This window comes from Rhynchophorus ferrugineus, unplaced genomic scaffold, assembly GCF_030347505.1.
Source record: "Rhynchophorus ferrugineus isolate W39M unplaced genomic scaffold, kcgeb_rfMv2 rfM1, whole genome shotgun sequence".
NCBI lineage: Eukaryota > Metazoa > Arthropoda > Insecta > Coleoptera > Curculionidae > Rhynchophorus > Rhynchophorus ferrugineus.
This window is the reverse complement of record NW_027472580.1, coordinates 13,315,276-13,325,521: the sequence shown is the minus strand read 5'-3', so window position 1 is coordinate 13,325,521 and position 10,246 is coordinate 13,315,276. Positions and strand designations below refer to the sequence as shown.

General features: G+C 31.2%; 1 non-coding gene across 1 annotated transcript; it reads left to right on the top strand.

The window, feature by feature from the left end:
- Positions 1-4,702: 4,702 nt before the first annotated feature.
- On the top strand, positions 4,703-4,774 carry TRNAQ-UUG (transfer RNA glutamine (anticodon UUG)). Its single transcript has one exon. It is a non-coding gene; the product is annotated as a tRNA-Gln (tRNA).
- Positions 4,775-10,246: the final 5,472 nt, after the last annotated feature.

Genomic DNA, 10,246 nt, shown 5'->3' with positions numbered 1-10,246 from the left:
TTACGATGCTATCATTTAGTAGCATGGATAATTGTGTAAATCAGCTTTGCTTTGTGTCTAACATGAAGTTAGTTTCTCATTAAATGTGTAACTTTTGATTGAAAAGTTCAGACAATAATTTCCAGTTACCAAGAATCCAATATTATAAAGAATATTTAAAATTTTAAGGAAAATTTTTTTATCATTAATTTTTTATTTTGCCTATCACATATTTTTATTTATATCTTTAATTTTCTTTTAGTTATTTTATCTAGGAAATTGTGGTTCGTATAACTTCTTAAGGTTTTATTATAAGCATAATTGAGGGTATATATATAATAGTAATATTAAGATAACATACTAAAACAAAACATATTCCAGCAGGAATATGTAATTGAAATATGAGCCCAATGATGCAGAATATATTACATATATTTCCCAAAGAATCAAAGATACTTTTATAGCATATGGCAAATAAATATTCCCCAATATGTCAATAAGTTAAATAGAAAAAATGTTAAGATAGAAATGATTTTAATAGAAAATAAAATTAATAATACAAAAGTATCAAGTTCCAGATAAACAACGAATAATTGTGCAAAATTTTCTTGAATCATTATCCAAATTATCAGTTTTATTGTCTAAATGCGTGTAAATTAATATATTTTAAAATACTCAAGATAATTAATCATCTTTAATGAAATCTCACAAAATGTAGTGTCTATGACAAAGCACCAGAGTATCAAATGTGCGAACCCATCGACTTTGAACATTGTTTCCTGTTGCTTTACATAATATTTTTTTCGATGTAGATTTAATTACTGCTCGCCCCTGACACACCATTATTCAAAATAAATTCCGCATTTGGCACACACGCGGCTCCACACTAAATTTTGGCTGTGGATTTGCAACCCTTAAAATATAACTTTTTGGTTTAGTCCGAGGGCGAGTGCTAGAGATACGATACATATTGTATTTTAAATTGTTATTTTATAAAATGGAAATAGTAAATGCTGTACTTCCTCCTCTATCACCTTAATCATCAGCAAGATTTTGCATCTTTTACCCATTTACCTATAATCTATTTTAAAATTTTACAACGACGTGTCCAAAATACGTTGAGTAAATTAAGTTTATACAATAATCATTTTATACATTCAAGTAACGCTTTTAAAATATTTATTTACAAACGATTTTATGCGTTCATCATTTTGTATGAGACTTCGAATTACCATCATGACCCTGATGGAAAACAAGAGTCCAATCAGCAATGTGCAAGTATTATCCGCATTCTCTTCCACAAAATATCATTACTATATGTTTTTAGAAATTCAAAAGAAACTGGTGGTGGATCCATTAGAACCAAATCAGGATCTTCTGGGGCGAAGGGAAGAAATCGAGGGAAACGTTCAAATTTCAACGCACAAAGTTATCATATTTTTTGTTTAAAATAATCAGATATTTGTGTATAGCATTATTGCTGAGCCAATCTGACCGTTCAGTTTGCTTTTTAATATAATGGTTAAAGCATCTAGCTCCCAAATGAAGGTCGCAGGTTCGATTTCCAGCAGTGACAGTAAGCTTTTGTTGTTTAGTTAGGACATTTGTCAAATCACTTAGGCTAGGTAGCGAACCTCGGCGCCCGAAGCGCTTCTTATTTTCAGTCATTGCTTCTTTATTCCTATTTTTCCTCATACCGACTGCACCTTCACTAGGCCTACCCAATATTAAATAAAATAACTGCGAAATTTATTGAGTAACTATCTAACGTTAAAAAAAGAATAATAAAATATTTTAACAGAAAAATTGAACCGTCTTTAAAAAATAAATAAAGGATAAGGGTTCGGTACCGACTTCAAAGAGGTTAGTTGGAAGTAGTTGATGAAATAATAATGTAATTAGGTAATTAGGTTTAGGTAGATATTAAGGTAAATTGAATATATATAGTAGAATATAAAATACGTGTAGCAGGTAGGTTAAATAAGTTTTTATTATTTTTATTTAGTTATTACAATCAAAAGTTCAATTATTATTTACCTTTTAGTGAGTTACTATTAATTTTTTGAAATTTTTAGTTAGTAAAATAAATAAAATTTTTAATTTATTAAACAAAACAAATAATTTTTTTTGTTACAATTATTTTACGAATATCTGTTTGTCGTTGCTGATTACGTCATTAACATAGCGAATCATAATGGGAGCTAAGAAATTTGAATTTCTGCAGATCATCTCACCTAGGCTTACTATTTTTTCCTCTCTATTATTATCTATACATTTTCTCTGTGTATTCTCATCTTCTTTATCCCATTCAATTTATTTATTTCATTACAACCAGAATGTTTAGAGTCAAACAACAAGAAGCTTACTCTACAATAAAAGACGCTAAAGCAGGTGTACCACAAGGAAGTGCACTGGAACCAATGCTTTATCTACTCTATACTTGTGATATACCACAAACAGAAAATATTACGATGGCTACATTTGCTGATGATACTGCGATTATAGCTGTTGGAAACAATAGTGAACAAGCCTCACGAAAATTACAACAGGCAAATGACAATATAAATAATTGGACACAAGCTTGGAAAATAAGAATTAATGAATCCATATTATTCTGTATAGCAAGAACGGACTAAATATGAATAAATAAATGAATCTCGATGCAAAACTTCGCTGTAAGGAACATATAAAGAAGACAAGACAAGAACTGGAATTGAAATATAGGAAAATGTACTGGCTAATTGGAAGAAAATTCACAATTATCAGTACATAATAAATTGCTATTATATAAGCAAATATTGAAACCGATATGGACATACGGAGTTCAATTATGGGTAGGTTCTGCAAAGAGTGTGGGTGCACCCAAATACTATAGGACTGATTACCTACATCGAGACCTTCAAATATCCACAGTCAGTCAAGAAATCAGGAGAATTGCAAGGGGACATGAAGAACGACTCCATTTTCATACGAATATTGAAATATTGCAACTTTTGGCTACCACTAGAACAGGACACAGACTCAAAAGAATCAAACCATCTGATCTTGTGTAGTGTTGTGTAGTGAGTTGCATATATTAAAAAATTCAACGGTGACATGTATAAACATTATTTCACCAGAACTGAGATAGGGCCTATGGGTCCTCCTAGTTATATACCTAGATTTAAGTTATCATATAGACAAATTATAGGTTAGACGGTAACAATGTATTAATTAAATAATAAAAATAAATATTTATTGGTTAATGCATTACTGCATAACTTTTATATTTCCACTTTACAAAAATAATTTTAATAAAAATATCACATAATATAAGTGCATAAATCAATCACCTATAACCTACAAAGCATATATCTTCATCCACAGGGTGATCTAATAAATGGGCAATAATATTCGAAGACGAAACAGTAATGGACGATCATCAACAATTATTAGTTGATAAATAGGCATTGTTTACGAACTGAATGAATCTAAAAGAGATGTTGATCATTAATAAAATTAACGTTGACCTCAAATCGGTTTAACAACGTGTCTGGAAACTAGAACTATTTCTTAGAACAAATCACGTATACATACTCTTCTTTAACGAATTTTATTAAAATATGGGATTATAATAAGACGAAAAGCTAGAAGAGTATGGAACAGACTCAGAAGTATAAATAAAATAAAACAGTTGTTTCGAAAAATGTTTAAGTGTAATAAGTGTTATAACTTTCATTGGAGAATTCAGATATATAGCTACATCGGGTTGATAAACATACTAGATTCTATATCATTCGGTTGGAATACGTTAATATATGAATAATTAAACTTTTCAATCATTGCCTCGAACCCATACATTTCGATCATTTTTAATAGGCGGCACTTGACCGATGCCGATCTCCATGGTAAGTTAAATTGGAAATATCATGTTTGACAACAAGCAGACCAGATTAGACTCAAAGACAAGCAATTGTACTAGTTAATCGGAAGATACACTCAACTTGATATAAAATTAAAGGAATTAGTTTATCATAAATCCAATTTGGATGGGACGCAAATATGGGGTTGCCCTAAAAATCTCAAACCAAGTAGTAAACTGCACGATAACTTCGAAAACAAATGTATTTACACTGGATAAAATCATAGATAACGACTCACTAAACTCTAAAGGTTGATGGAAAAAATGGTTATGCAAAATCAGCGACAGATTAACCAGAAATAAATACTGCCTAAACCTATTCATCCAATTACCATTTGCTCACGTACTAAACCCAAAAGAACCCCAACCACGCGTCAGCTTGTTCCGGCTTCGGTTGACCCTGGAGGTCTCCGTTTGATTCGGAAAGGGTCGCGATCGTCCCCCACCCCAATCATAACGCACCCTCTAATATCCCCTGACGGTCTTGATAATGCAACGACACCCCTGCCCCGTGCATAAGCAGACGCTGAGGGTTGCAGCAGGAACTGTTGCCGGAACGCCGAAGTCGATGCCGCCCTGCATTATTAATCGCAGGATCTCGATCCCTTTGATGTTTGTTATTAGTTGCCCGATGCTCTTCTTTTTGGTAATTCTATAGTTTCGTGAGCGAGTCCCCGACGGTCTTTGTTTCAACCGTAGCGCACGTAATTCGTCAACAAACATTTTCAGCAAACATCGAACCGGAATAAGGAATTGGAAAAAGAATATTTTTAAGAACTTGGAGATATTTCAATTTAATATCTCTAAATTTAAGGACATTCAGGTTCCATGGTGTAATGGTTAGCACTCTGGACTTTGAATCCAGCGATCCGAGTTCAAATCTCGGTGGAACCTACAATTTTTTTTCTTTTTTACTCGATGTTAATTCAAATTATAGTAAGTAACTAGTAATATTAAATTATAGATATTTTATCTAAATTATCTTTATAACAATAAAATAATAATAATACACGTATAATATATTTCGACGATATTATTTATTACAAACGCTTGACTGAACATTATAATAAACATGCCTATCATTTGAATAATTGCTAATTAATAAACAACTAATTAAAATTTATATCAACATATATTTGGTCAATTTAACAATTAATTGATTGATTCTAAAAATAATAAAGTTACAAAATACATTTTAATTAAGCAGATTGTAATTGTTTGGACCGTTTTGTAAAAATATATGTAAAGAGATCATCAAAAACCAAAGTAAGACAACTTCAACCTGCAACATGCCGTTTAAAATAATAACTTCAAGAACATAGTCATGATTCTTTTTATAACCAATTACGTGCTACCTCATAACTTCAGTGAATTCAAATTTCGAAGCAAAATTATTGTTGAACTAATCTTAAATAGCAACATATCTGGTGTTATTCCGAGTAAATTAAGTCTTATCAATGACGTGCTCTCAATATAGTACCTTAATAGTACTTCTGGTTTAATAATAATAATATCGTAGGACAACTGGCCTTATTGATTATGATTTTGTATCTCTCCTCCATCTGCTCGATGTGTTTGTACAGAAAGCGTGTTTCAGAGTTTGTTCCTCATCACTTACAAAACAGATTTATAAAAAATTGGATCTCAACCAATCATTGAAAACAAAGAACCACATGATGATGATACAAAATTACCACCATCCTCATTCCAAACGATTTTTGTTGCTCCAAATGATATCAATTGGAAATAAGAACTGAATTTAAAAATTTCACGCACAAACAATTTCTATTGAGATGTGACAAAGTTTACTTTTTTTGTTCATATTGTCGATGACGATGTGGTGCATGTGTACATGACTTAATCTATCAGCTGGAGATATTCATGAGGTTGCTTTCAACTTTTAGTTACACGTGTATTTGCAACCTAGTCTCTTAAATTTACATTTTTCATCAAGTCTTATGATGTAGTTCTACTTAACCTATAGTTACAAAGTTGGATTACGAGTTCGTTTAATGTTTTAGTGTAATCCCATATTGACTTGATGACCATGAGTGACTAAAACAAACCTCTATTATTTTAAGTCAAGTTGAGAGCATCTTCCGAATCACCAGGCTAATTGGTTGATTTTGAGTCTGCTCTGCTTCTTGTCTAACGTGATGCGGACACAATGATAATGATAAAACAAAGTTGCAGAACAACAATACAAAATTACCACAAAATGAGTTATTATCTACTCATGTCATGTTAATACGAGCTATGACTTATGATATAATTAATAAATAAACAAGGAGTGAACAAAATGGTTCAATAAATATGATCACAGATACCGACGGCAGATTTGTTGAAACTAAGAATTAGATATAATGAAATATTAGATGATTTCTTGTGCTACGATCATTGTGTCATCTCAAAAAGGTTTGTATTGAAAAGAATTGGTACAATAATTGTAAACCAAAAATGTATCCAACATTTTCTACAAATATTTCACATATTTCTGGCAACATCGCTGCATCTCGTCGAAAGAAATATATTGATATGGTTGGAGCAGCAGAACTTCAACCTCGTGAACATCATCATTATGTATCCTATGAACTCCTACATCTCGAACCCTTGACTTGTATATCAGCGAATATTTTCGATCAAGAATGTCAATCATATTGCGTTAATACTTTTCTTATCATTGCTATGTTGGAAAGTAAAGAAACTATATCTCCTTCAAGAACACTGATTCGGTCGTTTTCATCACTCATCAGATATTTCAACACCATCAGAAGAGACCAGCCAGTCATTACGATGCATAACATAAATTGCTAAAATTTAATATAGTGATAGTATTACCCGATAGTAATGTATGTCTGTAATTAGAAACCGCCACCAAAAATGTACAGCTTGTGTTAGGCGGTAGGTTCAGTCACTAAAAAGTAAAGTCACAATAAAACATTCCCCTTAAAAAAAACCGTTAACCTTCGGTTGGAATTTTATGCTTCTTTTGGGTTTTTTAATTTTTTTTATGATCTTTGATCTAAACCGCTTGAAACTTATATAATTCCGAATAAACAAAATATGGAAATACCTTTTTCTTTCAATTACAGCGATATCGTATAATAAATAACCATTTACCCAAAGCGTAAAATACACAATGACACCAATAACGTTTTATAGCGACCAATGTTTGGGCTTGTAATCCTTTAGCCGCGATTTTGCGTTAAAAGTTATCGGGTACCACACAAAAATCTTTCCAACGATAAACCAATGGATTTTGCGAAAAATATAAAATTTCATTCGTACACCAATATGCATAATAAAATTTTATTGCTCTTCTTTTCGCCTACTGACTATTTATTACTCAACACGCTTCCGTGATGCTAACCGAGCACCAGCCTTTATTTCTGTGAAGCTTCGGACCAAGAACAACTCTGCGGAGTCCTTTACGGGTACAAACGCAATCGACGGCAACGGGATGCCTCATAAATTCTTATTATGCCTTAGTGGGTCAACCATAAACCGAAATTTGGAACACATTGGCTAAAAATGTAATGGTCCGCTCAAAACTGGGTTAAAGTTGTGTACCTGATGAGCGTCGAAACGGTCAGCCTCCAGATAATTGATTCTTCACAGTTTTACTTTTGATTATATGCTTTTATGCGGTCCCATTTGGAAAAGTGAGTCGGGAATTGTTAAGCCCCCAATGTAGCGACTCTCCGCTCGACAGGAGCTCTTTTTCGATGTTTAAATTCTCTAGAAAAGACACAGTTTTTTCTTACAAAATTATTAAGCATAAATTTATGAATAAAATACCAAGTAATATAGCCATAAAATGATTTTAGGCACAAGCAAGCTTTATTTTTTAATATTATTCGAAATATCTTGAACTTGAATACTTGAACTATTGAAAAAAAAACAGTTGAAGAATTCAATTTCTTTCTTTTCTTACTGATGATAAGATATAACCAACGAAGAACTACACGATGACTTCGACACTAGATTGATTTACAAAGTCGTCAATGATTTCGCCTTGAAACATGAAATAAGGTAACTAAATCACAGCAAAGTAGTAGAAGGACAGTTACTGGAAAATACCCAAGAAAGCACATAATTTAAAAGCGTTTAAGCATTTAATCTGAACTTGAGCTTAAGTAGTCTAATTTAATTTTAGTTTAAGAAATTCGTATTGATGCTTTTATTCCACATTAGACCTGCTGTTATATTGATATCTAACATCAGAGCAATGGTAATAAATTAATTTTATAAATTAAGAATGTGCGAAGAATGAAAGTTAAAATTATCTAAGTAGAAATAGAATAAGTAGAAATCGCCCCCCCTTTCTCTCTTATCTCTCTCTTATATTATATATTATATATATATTATATATATATATATATATATATATATATATATATATATATATATATATCTCAATAAAATAGTACAATCTTTTAAACACACACATACCTTAATAACAAATAATTCCAGTACCAAATTTTCAATAGATACATCCACATAGTACTAGAATCACAGTATAAGTAACTATATTCTGAACAAAATGAATCAAGAATTCTAATTAACAATATAGAATATAATCGAATATACTTTCAAATAGAATCATAATGACAAATCATAAAAGCAATATTTAAACAAAAATCAAATTAAAATTGCCGACAATAATAATCTAGTTAACTATGGAAAAACAAATGATTTTCAAAAGAATATTGCAATATTTTGTGTGTCCATGATTTATGAGGCTGAATTATTTTGAAAAATAACTTATTAAAATAAATATTTGCTGTTATTACTGGAATTATTATTTAAAAAATAGCACGAGTTTCGCTGTTTCTTACGTGTTGTATAGATTGCAAGTGAACTATAAGATATTGTGATTGGAAGATTTACCACAATACTGGGAAATGCTGTCAACATCATCCCTTTTTTTCAGAAAAATTATGTCGAAACGTAACATTTTTATAACCTAATAAAAATTCAACCAAAAAATCGGTTAAATCTACCGGACTAGCTATGGAAATTGGCGTTTTCTTTTTTGGTATGATTTTGCGCTTTTTACAATATGCATTTTTTTCTATGGCTAGCGGTAAAAATTCTGCCTAAAAATTATATCCGGCACTTAAAATGTTTCGCACGCTAATAAAGTATTACCAAGATTGCGTAACCTTGTACAAAGTTGGCCAATATACCTGTTCTTACAGAGGAGCCATAAATTTTATGGCAATACGCCAAAAATTGCACAAAAATTGCTTTATCCAATATCTACAGTTTGACCGAAATTTAGAAAATACAAAGAAGAAAGTCCCGTAAGCTGGGCCCCAATATTTAAAAAGCCCTAAAAAATTTACTGGAACATGCTATTTTGAATATAAAATGTCTATTTTATTGTATGCAATAAATTATTATGGAAATATTATTTTTCGGTTTTTGAATATTTTACCAATATTTATATTGGCATTTTTTTAATAAATAAATTATATATTTTTTCAAATTTTTATGTGATTTTGTTGTAATATGATTATGTAATCATTAAATTACTATGTATTGCAGATACGATAAATGCATTAGAGATTAGGGAATAGATGCAATGATTACATCTAATTTCAGAAAAGAAAATGTACACAGGTGATTGACTTAAAAACAATAAGAACTAAACGTGAAATAGCAAACATGCTCTTTATTGAAAGTAAAATATACGACTTTAATATAAATTACCCCAGAGGTGGTGTAGAAAAGAGTACAATGTAAATATAATGAAACAACTCTAACCTACAAGCTGTTGTGGCTGTATAACTAACTGTAATTTAAGACCTTTTGAACCGACTTCTAAAAAGGCTGGCTAAGTTCGGCTGTACATATTTCTTTTAATGTATTATCATCTCACGGGGACCTAATATGAACTAAAACTAAACTATACGGACAAAATCAACTTACCTGACGTTCACCCTCCGGTAAATGTTCATAATCATGAACTCCTGTAATAACTAGCAAATACAACATAAACATCTTTCAGAGACTCCAAAATAAAATGCTAGGTGCCATCGTCGACGGCCCATATTATGCCAGTAACAACCTGAGTCAGCGCGATATCGTCCTGAAAACCATAATGAGTGTTATCTGATGAAGTTTCAGTGTAAAGTACTCTGAAAGATTGTCAGTATAATACTCACTACGTGTTACAACATTGTCAGTACAAATGCACTCGCAAACGGTTAAATGTGCGCGATATCTGTACTACCCAACCTAATTAATAGACCCGTTTTATAATTTTTTTTTATTATTTAATTATTACATTGTTTCCGACTAACCTACAATTTGTCTTTATGGTAACTTAAATCTAGGTATAAAAGTGTAAAAGTATATGTG